We start from the raw sequence: 12,409 nt of genomic DNA, 5'->3' as shown, positions 1-12,409 counted from the left end.
CTATAGAACAATGCATAGGTAATAGCCCATTGTGTGTACAAATTACAGTCAAGCTGCAAAGATGCTGTATAATTTTAACATTCTAATAGCCTTTCCCAATCAATCTCATTGATGTTCTTTCCAAGTATAAAAAAGGGAAGCTTGGCTTCTTCAACTTAAAGAAAATATAAGATCTCATTCTGTGTTTCTTAGTTTCTTTGTTATGATGCTTTAATGCCACCAGTATAATTGATTTCTTTCTTTCTCCTCAAGTTGAAGGCTCATTTTTGATTCTAAAATGATAGAATCTGCCTCTCTGAAGCTGTGATGAATGAGGTATATGTACTTTTCTAACACTTCTGTTTACGTCCAAAAGATGCACTTGAAGAAGGGAATTGCTGGTTGTCAGAACTGGATGCTCATTTTTCCACACTGGTGAGATATTTCCTGACTGCCTCTGTCTCAACTGGAGAACAAGCAAGCAAGACAGTCATCATAAAATCCTAAGGAAGCAGGCAAACATCCCTTGCCCAGAAAAATCCAGATCAAAACCTGGGAAATGTACCAATTGCTATGATGGCTAAGCATTTTTAAACAATTTCTCTTCAGATGACTGTAGGCCACCCAAATTCCCAAAGAACATATGAAGCCCAAAATTCTCACAAGAGTCAAGCAATTTGGGGGAATGCTAGGAAGATCATATAAATTTCATTAATTTCTACAATATCCTAGGAAATTGCTATCATTAAGCATCTTTCCAGATGAAAGCAATGTAACAGTCTCAAGGTCACTGAGCTAGTAAGTGCTGAGTTGAGATTTGAACCCAGAACCACATGTCTTCATGTGACAAGGATATGGAGATGACTGCAAGATACAGTCTTTAACACTTGTCTGGGCTCAAAAACACATCAATGTTTATCTCCCCATTCCACTGCCCCTTGCACTAATCAAAAGATGCAATGCATCCTCTATTCCTATTTTAAAAAAAATCAAGACCCAAAAGTAATTATTCTTAATACTTTTTTTGGACTCCAGTGAGATGTAATTTGAGTAAATACCATGACAAGCAGTGAAACCTAGTTTAAAAGGATTCTGTTTTATAGAGTTGGCTCTTTATGAACTTTGATTTTTACCTCTTTGCTGCTGATATAAATTTAAATGCACTGCCAGCAAACAAATGGTAGGGTGTTGAGAACAGGATGGCACAGCAGCAAAAATGCATGCTTTCATATTATCCAAGATAGAGGCTTTTATATTAACTCTTCCCTGAAACAATACTTTTTACTCCCAATACTTTGTGTTGATACTGCACCTTATAAAAAGAGTTTTCTTTCTTTGTCTCCTTGAATCTGTTGCTGTTTTTCTGTCATGGGCCTACTCTGCACCAAGAAATTTTCAGGTTATCTCATTTCATCTCCACTAGGAAAGAACTGTCATGTCTGTTTTCTGCTGTATGATTACATAGCCAATAAGAGGTGAACTTAGAATTTAAGCCCAAAAAAAAAAAAAGAATTTACGCCCAGATACTTCTGATTTAAAAGCCCATGATTTTCTACAATATAATGACACATTTCTATTATCCCTTCTTGGTCTCTTTATTTCTCTACATAGCCCAGCTTAACTGGATTTCCTTTTACTGCCCCTCTGGCCAAAGATATATCTTCACTTCTATTCTGTCCATCTCTTTCTTTTTACCTTCCTATTCTACCTCTACTAAACTACCACCACCCAAATAGTTCTCTATTTCTAGGACTATATTATACACTTTTTCATTCAATTAATCATCCATTCATGAATCCCTTCATTTAATAATTCAACAAATACCTATGGAACATATATGTCAGGCCCCCGATGAGAGTCACAAATAAAGAATAATGAATCACACCCCTTCTTTCCAAGAGCTCATCATCAACAAAGACTAGCACTCTAGTAGAAAGTGTAACCAGTTCTAAAAAATGCAATGCTGAGGATGCAAAAAGGCTGGGCATTCCATTTTATGGAAACAGGGAAGTCTTTTTACATATGCATTTTTCCCAAAAGTGAAAACCTTAATTATTCACATGATTTGAATCCTAAATAATTTTTAAATCTAACTTATAATGCATATTTTCTAATGAGATTAAATATTCTATGAAATATTCTTTTAATGACCCCATAATAATCAGTGCGTGCATTTCTTACAATTTATTTTTATTTATTTATTATTTATTATTTATTTTTTTTTTACAATTTATTTTTAAATCCTACCCCTGTTGGCTATAGAGGTTGTTTCCATTTTTCTCCAATTAGACTAGTAATATTGCAATGATTTATCCACATTTCTTATTGTACTTATAAGGTAGATACCTAGAAGTAGATCTTCTGATTAAAAAAAAGAAATATTGGAAAGTGTCCTCAATACATCTTGCTAAAGTGCTTTCCAGATGTTTCAAATGTGCATGCTCACTGGGAATCTGTGAAGGGCCCACCTTCCAGCACTCAGTATTAAGTGACATAAAATTTTTAAAATTTTAATTTAACACAAGCAAAATTACATGTTACATAAATTTCCATTTATTTGATTAATAAGGTTTAAAATATTCCCAGGGATCCCTGGGTGGCGCAGCGGTTTGGCACCTGCCTTTGGCCCAGGGCGCGATCCTGGAGACCCGGGATCGAATCCCACGTCGGGCTCCTGGTGCATGGAGCCTGCTTCTCCCTCTGCCTGTGTCTCTGCCCCTCTCTCTCTCTCTCTGTGTGACTATCATAAATAAATAAAAATTAAAAAAATAAAATAAAATAAAATAAAATAAAATAAAATAAAATAAAATATTCCCAAAGACTTCTTGGCTATTTGAATTTCTTCAGTTTATTTCTTTGCCCTGGTATTCCATTGAGTCATTACTGGTTTTTGTTTGTTTGTTTTTTAAGATTTATTTATTTTATTTGAGAGAGAGAAGGAGAGGGAGAGGAGGGGCTGAGGGAGAGGATCTTCAAGCAGATTACCTGCTGAGCTCAGAGCCTGATGCAGGGCTTGATTTCAAGATGTGTGAGATCATGGTCTGAGCTGAAGCCAAGAGTTGGACACAACTGAGCCAACCAGGAGCCCCCTCATTACTGTGTTTTTATATTGATCTTTTTAAAAAATCGGTTTGTGAAATGTAAATTTTTATTAGAATCATTTCATTGTTTGGCATTTTATTTAAATGTGGTAGAGTATACTTCCATTTCCATTAAATCATATTCCTACCACATTTATTAAAAGACTACTGGTTCCAGATGATTGAGCCAACAGTGTTTTTCTCCCTCTCTCTTGCGTTCCCACTAAAATGATACAGCAATAAAAAAGGAAATAAAATCAGAGGAACAAAAAGAACACAAGGGAATCATCAATAGAGGAGAAACTTTGGCAAATTTTTTTTTCTATCAAAAATAAATGAGGCATATCACATAGTGCCATTTTGGGGTATATCAATTACATCTCAATAAAACTTTTAAAAAATAAATTAAAAAATAGATGGAAGCATGTAGATAATTAAAACAAATTGGAGGACCCACAGCCCAGAATGCTAGACCGGAGTAAGCAAAAGAGGAAACCCACCTGCACACCTGCCCAGGGGACCTCCAGGGAATGTCCTACTGATTAGAGGAAGGGTGAAAGTGAAACAGAAGACTGTCTCTATTCCCTGAAAAACCCTGAGGGTCATCCCTTCCCATCGACAGAAAGAGCTGGATGTTTCTGCCCACCCAAGCAAACAAACAGGATCTGGAGAACACCAGGCTAACTGAAACAAGCCAGACTCAGAAAGAAAAAATCTGCATGATCTCATTTAAATGTAGAATGAAAAAAAGTTGTATACATAGAAGCAGAAAGTTGAATAGTGGTTACCAGGGGCGATGAGCTAGGTGTAATGGCAGATGTTGGTTGAAAGGTACAAAGCTTCAGTTACGGAGGATGAATAAGTTTAGAAATCTAATGCACAGCACCCTGACTATAGTTAACAAAAGAAAAGTGAGTACTGGAAATCTGTTAAGAGATTAGATTCCAGGGACTACACACACACACACAAACACACACACACACACACACAGAGGTAACTATGTGAGAAGATAATCTGTTAATTACCTTGACTGTAGTAATCATGTCTCTAAGTATATGGATATCAAATCATGATGTTCTAGATCTTAAATATAGATAATTATTATTTAAAATTAAATTATTTAAAAAAATTAAAACAAAGAAATTGAATGGGTAAACTGGGAGAGCTAAGCTAGCTAGGGAGTAGAGGAGGACGGGGTGGCAGGGCAAACAAGCCCAAGTAAAGCATGTTGCTGTTGGGGCAGGGGGTTACCAGCCTAAGAGCCAGCCCTTGGCTACTCACCCTGAAGTCACACCTGATACACTGAGCGAGCAGAGGGTATTGTTTTGTTTTAACATTCAAAACTCTTCATTTTTATGCAGAGCAACCTATTTATCTTAGTGGTGGGATTACTTCCATTGGTTTTGATGCTTAGAAAATTCGCCTAAACTTATGCTCAATTTAAACATTGCTTATCTTTCCTATAACCCTTTGAGTTTTAAACATTTCACACTTTACTCCCTCAAAAATGTATTTTCTAATATATCAAACAATGTCATCTAATATTTCAAATATCAAAGTTCTCGTGTCAACTCTGGAGTTTTCTTCAAAGCTAATTACTCTTTTCCATTGTACTATCTCTTGGCTCATGTGTCAGTTCCACTCTGCTTCAATTTTAACTTCAAAATACCTCTTAATATCTGAAAAGGCAAATTCCCCCATTATTTTACTTTTTTTTTCAAAATTATCCTATTATTTCCAAGATTAAATTTAATATCATTTCACCAGTCTCCAAAACTGTCCCATAATATTTTAATTTATACTGTCTTAAAACTATAAATAAAGAATAGACAATGTTAAAATATTTAGTCTTCCTACTAAGGAATACACTGTTTCTTTATTAATATATATATATTTTTTTCCTTATGGTAAACTTTTCCCATTTTCTTCACATACCAGCAACACATTTTCCTTTATGGTTATCCCAGCTATTTTTTGCTTCTCTTACTACTGTGAACCAATATTTCTCTTTGGTAATTCTTTTTAGCGATTGTCATTAAATTTTTTTTTTTATCAAAATGTATACACATATAGAGAGGAAGAGGGTCAAATACATCTACAAACCTTGTTAGAGCTAAGAACACTCCGCCACCCACCTGCACATTTTCTCATTCCTAGGAGCAATCTCCATTCAAATCTTTGAGCTGATTCTTTTGGTAGTTACCTTCACATTTCTAAATAACCTGTTCGCATTACTATTGATTGATTTCTTTTAGTTTTAAGAACTATCTACTGATTTCCTCCCATAAAAAAGTCCAAATTAAGCTTTCTTTTACAACTCCTCCACTCTGTCTTTCAAAAGTTTTTTGAGATATAATTGACATATAATATTCTGTTCATTTCAGGTGTACAGCTTGATGATATATACAAATATTTGTATATTGCAAAATGGTCACCACAGTAAGTCTACTTAACATGTCACCATAAATATTTACAAAAAGTCTTTTTTCTTGTGATAGGCACTTTTAAGATTTACTCTTCCAGCGACTTTCAAATATGCAAGACAGTATTATTAAATGGAGTCACCATGCTGTATATTACATCTCCATGGCTTATAACTTTTGACCCCCTCCACCTATTTTGCTCTATCTCTTAATTTTTATTTGATCAATGTTTATATTAATAACAAATGTTATTGAGAGCTAAGTAATAGTTTAACTTTCTTGGGCAACTTTTTATTCTGACTTTATAGTTGTCTTATTTCTATTCGTTTATTTGTTTGGGTGGGTTCTTTTTAGAAGGAGGGAGGAGGGCATCATTTTCCATTTGCTGCTCTTTATCATCATATTCTTTCCCAGGGGTGGGAAACTGTCTCAAGATACCTGAAAACATACACTGTTCTTTCATGTTCGTCTTTTTTGGAGAAGCTTTTCCTGGAGATGTATGCTATTTTCCTGGAGGCATAAGCTACCTGATATTTGGCCTACTTCAAATCGGGTCTCTCTACCTATAGTTTTCCTTTTATCTTTCTCTTCTGCTGAAGATCTTTCTGATATGTTGGGTCCATCATTTTCTGTATTTCAGTTCTTCCTCCTTCTCACTTTATTATTATAATTTTGGCAGAGCACATCCTCTGGTAGCTTCCTGAAGGAGGTAATTTTTTGCCTACCTATAAATGTCTTTATTCTATCTTCACACTTAATTGATAGTGCCATTGAGCATAGAATTCTAAATTGGAAATTATTTTCACTCATATATGTGTAAGGCATTTCTAGTGTCTTCCAGTTTCTAGAGTCTCTCTTGAAAAATATTTTGCCATTCAGTCTCTTGGTCCTTTGCATAAATGTATTTCCTGTGAAAGCTTTTAAGATGCCCTTTTTTGAGGCACCTGGGTGGCTCAGTTGGTTGGCTAAGCATTTAAATCTTGATTTCAGGTCAGGTCATGATCTCAGGGTTGTGAGATCGAGCCTGACTCAACATGGAATCTGCTTGAGATTCTCTCTCTCCCTCTGCCCCTCCCCCGCTCATGCCCAATCAGTCAATCAATCAATCAAATCTTAAAAAATAAAAAAAAAGACGCCCTCTTTTTTTCCCATGTGCTTTGAAATTTCATAATGAGATTTCAGTTTATTTTCATCAACTCTGCAGTGTACTCAGTAGGCCTTTTAAACTCTGGCATTGTGAGTTGTTCATGACCTCTTCTATTCTAGATCATCCTTCATTTTCTTGAGTTATTTCATTTTTTATCTCCTTGTCCATTTTTTCTTTTCTCTTTTTCTAAAACTCTTCTCTGCTGTTGTACTTCTCAGTCTCTTCCTCTAATTCTTTTTCTTTCACTCTTCTCTTTCCCATCTGAGATTTGACTCTACTTTCTGAGATATAGCCTTAATTCTATTGTCCAATTCTTTTAAATTTTACCTTTCTGCAGTTATAGTTTTAATTTCCTAAAGCTTTATTTTGCTGTCAAAATGTTACTTGATTTAACTCCTATTCTTGATGGCTGGGTGAGTTTTCCAGTTTATTTATTTTTAAAAATATCTTAAAAAACATCAGCATTATTTTTAATAGCTAAAAGATGGAAGCAACCCAAGTGTCCATTGATGGATGAATGGATAAAGAAGATGTGGCTATATTGATAATAGAATATTACTTAGCCATAAAAAAGGAATGAAACTTTGCCATTTGCAATGACATGGATGGAGCTAGAGAGTATTATGCCAAGTGAAATAAGTCAGTCAGAGAAAGACAGATGCTATATGGTTTTACTCATGTGGAAATAAGAAACAAAGCAAACAAAGAAACAAATGAACAAAAACCAGACTCTTAAATACAGAGAACTGTTTGTTGTCAGAGAGGAGGTGTGTGTGGGGGAAATAGATAAAGGGGATCAGAATACACTTATCGTGGTGATGAACACTGAAAAATGTACAGAATTGTTGAATCATCATATTAACATTTAAAACAAATTTAACACTGTATGTTAATTATACTTGAATAAAAAACTTAATTAAAAAATTTTTAATTAAAAATAAATAAAAATATCTCTTGGAATAATTTGTTTCTTCCAAGTTCCTTCAATGTTTATGGGGGACTTGATCTTTGTGTTGTCTCATATTCTAGAAACACAAACTAAAAAACTGATTGGAAACATTGTGGACACCAGTAGGATCTCTTCACAGTGGAATGACCTGATTGAACCTTTTTTTTTTATAACTCCTCAGTGTAATATTTTTTAGACTTTTCCTCCTGAACTGGTCAAATTCACTAGAAACGCCTCTTTCAGTCTTCTGCCTGGAGGATGCAAACTCCTCTGTCTTCAAGGGCCACCAGGAGAGAAGTTGAAGATCTCAATAGTTGGTGAACAAACATGTACCCATCTTCTTCTTGAGCCAACACTCTTAATTGAGGCTGGAAGCTCCCATATTTATCCTCTGCAGAGAATACATTCAGTCTTCTGCTACCACAATAGTGAGGGGCAATCGTGTCTGTGTGAGGATAGGGACAAGCTGGGAAGTTTACACAGCCATTTAATCCCTCTTCCTGTTTGAAGGTCCATATCACCCACACCTACTACCATTGATTTCTGAGCCTTTTGATCTACAGTAAAAATTAGTTTGCTTCACTATTTTCCCTACTGGAAGACTAGAATTCACACTTCTTGCATCTATGAATTTTGCATGATAAATGATCGATGCTAACCTAACCAATAATGTTCTCCCATATACTTGTATGATTCCAAGAGATCCTCCATGTTCTTGTGGGTGAATGTCTCCAGGTGGTAGTCTCATTACTCTTTTTTAGTCTGATATATATATATATATATATATGTATGTATATACGCACACACATATATATCAGACTTGCTGATATATATTCAGCAAATACATATTTTATTTATATAGTTATAAAATATTATAAGATTATATAAAATATTAATTATATACACATATATGATGATATAAATATATAATTTAATATAAATTAAATAAAATATTATATACAGTATAAAATACATGTTATATATTAACATTAAAATATGAATAATTAAAATAATCGAATTATATATAATATATAAATCATATAGTATATAATATAAATATATATTAGTAATGATTAAAATATTAACATGTTATATATAATATAAAATATGTCTATATAAAACATATATATTTGCTGTTGTTCTCTTCTTCATGTATTATTGCATTTGCTAGAACTGTCAGGAAAATACTATATAATAATAGTTTTATTGGCCATTATTTTTTTATTGCTAAGTTTCTAATGTTTTACTATTAAGGCTGTGTTTCACCATTAGTTGTTGGTAGTATACGTTTTTCATTATCTTAAGAGACAGTATCTTAAGAAAGTTTCAAAGCTATATATTTACAGAAGAGTAAAAAGCAAATTCTGTAGGTCACATTACATTTATACACATTTTAAAAGCATTTGCAACTAACCTATATTGGTTTTGGAAATTGCTTTCAGCATGAATCACCTAAAATGTAAAACTCTCCCATCTAAGATTTATAAGAAATATCTATTGAATTTTATTTTGTCAGATGCACGTTCCTTCATTAAACATTCATTTACCAACAATATGGAGATCCCACTACCTGGCAGGCAGTCTGGTAGCACTGGGCAAAACAAATTCCTTGAAGCCACAGAGCTGACGTCTTAGTCATGTTAAAATGCAAGGGTCCAGATATTCAGATTGGGTAAGTCAGGACAGACTTCTTAGAGTGCTTGGACATTTTTTTTCTTTTTTTTTTATTTAATAAGATAATTTTTATTGGTGTTCAATTTACCAACATACAGAATAACACCCAGTGCTCATCCTGTCAAGTGTCCCCCTCAGTGCCCGTCACCCACTCACCTCCATCCCCCGCCCTCTTCCCCTTCCACCACCCCCAGTTCATTTCCCAGAGTTAGGAGTCTTCATGTTCTGTCTCCCTTTCTGATATTTCCCACACATTTCTTCTCCCTTCCCTTCTATTCCCTTTCACTATTATTTATATTCCCCAAATGAATGAGAACATACACTGTTTGTCCTTCTCCGATTGACTTACTTCACTCCGCATAATACCCTCCAGTTCCATCCACGTTGAAGCAAATAGTGGGTATTTGTCGTTTCTAATAGCTGAGTAATATTCCATTGTATACATAAACCACATCTTCTTTATCCATTCATCTTTCGATGGACACCGAGGCTCCTTCCACAGTTTGGCTATTGTGGACATTGCTGCTATAAACATCGGGGTGCAGGTGTCCCGGCGTTTCGTTGCATCTGAATCTTTGGGGCAAATCCCCAACAGGAGTGCTTGGACATTTAAGCAGAGGTTTGGAGCCTGAGAAATAGGGTAAATGATGGTGCTACTTATTGAAATATGGTGCAGGTGTGGATGGAGGGGTCAGTAAGGGAAGGGATCACATGTTATATTCGGGTATATTATATACAAATGTCCCTTAGGCAGTGTGGTGGAAAAGTCAAGTAAGTGGTCTGACAGAGAAATCTGGAGCTCAAGGGAGATGCTAGAACTATAGATATTGACTTCGAATTTTTCAGGATAAATTATATTTAAAAACATGAGCCTGCATGATATTCCAAGGGAGTGAATGTCACTAGAGAGAAGATGAACAAGGATGGAACCCTGAGAACACCAGGAAGTCAAAGGATTGGAAAGGACCCAGCAAGAGAGTCTGAGAAGGAGCACCCACAGAGACAGGAGGAAAAATGGGAGAGTGGAAAATAAAGCAGCATCCCCAGAGGAAGGAGATGCTCATCAGTCATAAATAGTTGGACTTGCAGTTATGCAAAATGCTAACATTTGAGATGTCTGGGCGAGGAGTACAAGGGAATTCCTTGCACTATTTTTGTGATTTTTGTCCAGAAAAAAAAAGTTAACATTTTTAAAATAAATTAAAAACTCAAGTGTTGAAAACCTAAAAAGCTATGAAAAGGTAAAATTAAATGTAAGAATGTTATAATATTCAGACAAGCCTTGCAAGTCAGTGTTTTCTCTTTAGGCTCCAAATAAAAGTCACTGTGTAGAATTTTAACAAGTTTCAAATTAAAGGATTAAATGTCCAGGGCTTTACAAATCAAATAAATAAAAATTTACTGAGGATTTACTGCATGCAGATAATAGGGCTACATAGTAGATGTAATACATAAATGAAGAAGATGCCTTTTCTTTCCTCAGTGAACTTCCAGCCCAATAAAGAGCTAAGATCTAAAATAATGTGATAAATTCAACAACTATCAATTTGTGATCAAATAAACACAGATAAACAAGAATTAAGAGATGTCCTTATTGGGTGGCAATGCCCAATATATCTTTTTGATCTCCAAGACAGGCTCACAAGGAACTTTTCCCTGTGGCACTGTTGTTCCTGCCCATCTCAGCAGATTATAGCTCCTTCTATCTAATGGCTCAACCCACACCTTTAGGTCATAGGAATGTCATAAGAACAACACATATAGCACAAAAAATAGAACAACATAAGAAGTGTAAGCATGGGGGCACCTGGGTGGCTCAGTCAGTTAGGTGTCTACCTTCCACTCGGGTCATGACTTTGGGGTCCTGGGATCAAGCCCTGCATTAGGCTTCTTGCTCAGCAAGGAGCCTACTTCTCTCTCTCTCCCTCTGCCTGCCACTCCCCCTGCTTGTGGTCTCTCTCTCTCTCTCTCATTCTCTGTCAAATAAATATCTAAAATCAAAGAGAAGAAGAAGAAGAAGAAGAAGAAGAAGAAGAAGAAGAAGAAGAAGAAGAAGAAGAAGAAGAAGAAGAAGAAGGAGGAGGAGGAGGAGAGGAGGGGGAGGAGGAGGAGGAGGAAAAAGAAGAAGAGAGAAAAAAGAAAGAAAGAAAAAGAAAGAAAGAAAGAAAGAAAGAAAGAAAGAAAGAAAGAAAGAAAGAAAGAAAAAGAAAGAAGAACAAAGAAAAAAGAAAGAAGGAAGAAGTATAAGCATGGATCCTGCAGCCAAATGCCTAAGTTCAGATCATAGCTCTTCCATTTACCAGCTGTATGCCTTTGGACATGTAACTTGACTACTCTGTGCCTCAATTCTTTATTTAAAAAGTGAGAATGGGGACACACGGGTGGTTCAGTTGGATAAGCGTCCAATTCATGATTTGGCTCATGAGATCAAGCCCCTCCTTAGGTTCTATGCTCAGTGGGAAGTCTGCTTTAGATTCTCTCCTTCTGCCTCTCCCCACATGTGTGTGCATGCTCTCTCTCTTTCTCTTTCTCTGTCAAATAAATAAATCTTAAAAAAATAAAAAATGAGAAATAAAGTGCAGAGTGGTTAAAAAGGCAAAATGAATTACTATGCGCAAAAACCTGGCATGAAATAAATGCTATATAAGTATAATTATTCTGCATTTCTATTTCTCATACCTGCCCCACCTACATTAGCCCGCACATGCACAGATACATGATCTTTCAGAGAATCCTTTCGATATTCCTCAAAATGTATTTCCTAAACCAATCTACTTTTCTCTGCCTTCACTGCTGACTTGTCAGTCATGATCATCTCTTGCCTGTAGTAGGGTAATTGTGTCCCAACCAGTCTCTCTGCTTCCACTTTTGCCACCACTAAGCCATTCTGCACACACAACTAGAGTATCTTCCTAATGTGAAACAGATGTCACCCTTCTAAATAAACCAGAAGCTTCCACCTGCACTTCGAATAGATTCCAACCTTCTTGCCGTGGTCCCAATGCCCTTCCTCTGTGGTCTGAATGGTTCCTCCTCTTTTTTTTAAAAAAAAGATTTTATTTATTTAATCGTGAGAGACACAGAGAGAGAGGGAGAGGCATAGGCACAGGCAGAGGGAGAAGCAGGCTCCATGCAGGAAGCCTGATGTGGGACTTGA

The sequence above is a fragment of the Canis lupus genome, chromosome 9, assembly GCF_003254725.2.
Source record: "Canis lupus dingo isolate Sandy chromosome 9, ASM325472v2, whole genome shotgun sequence".
Lineage (NCBI taxonomy): Eukaryota > Metazoa > Chordata > Mammalia > Carnivora > Canidae > Canis > Canis lupus.
Note: the sequence above shows the minus strand (reverse complement) of the source record.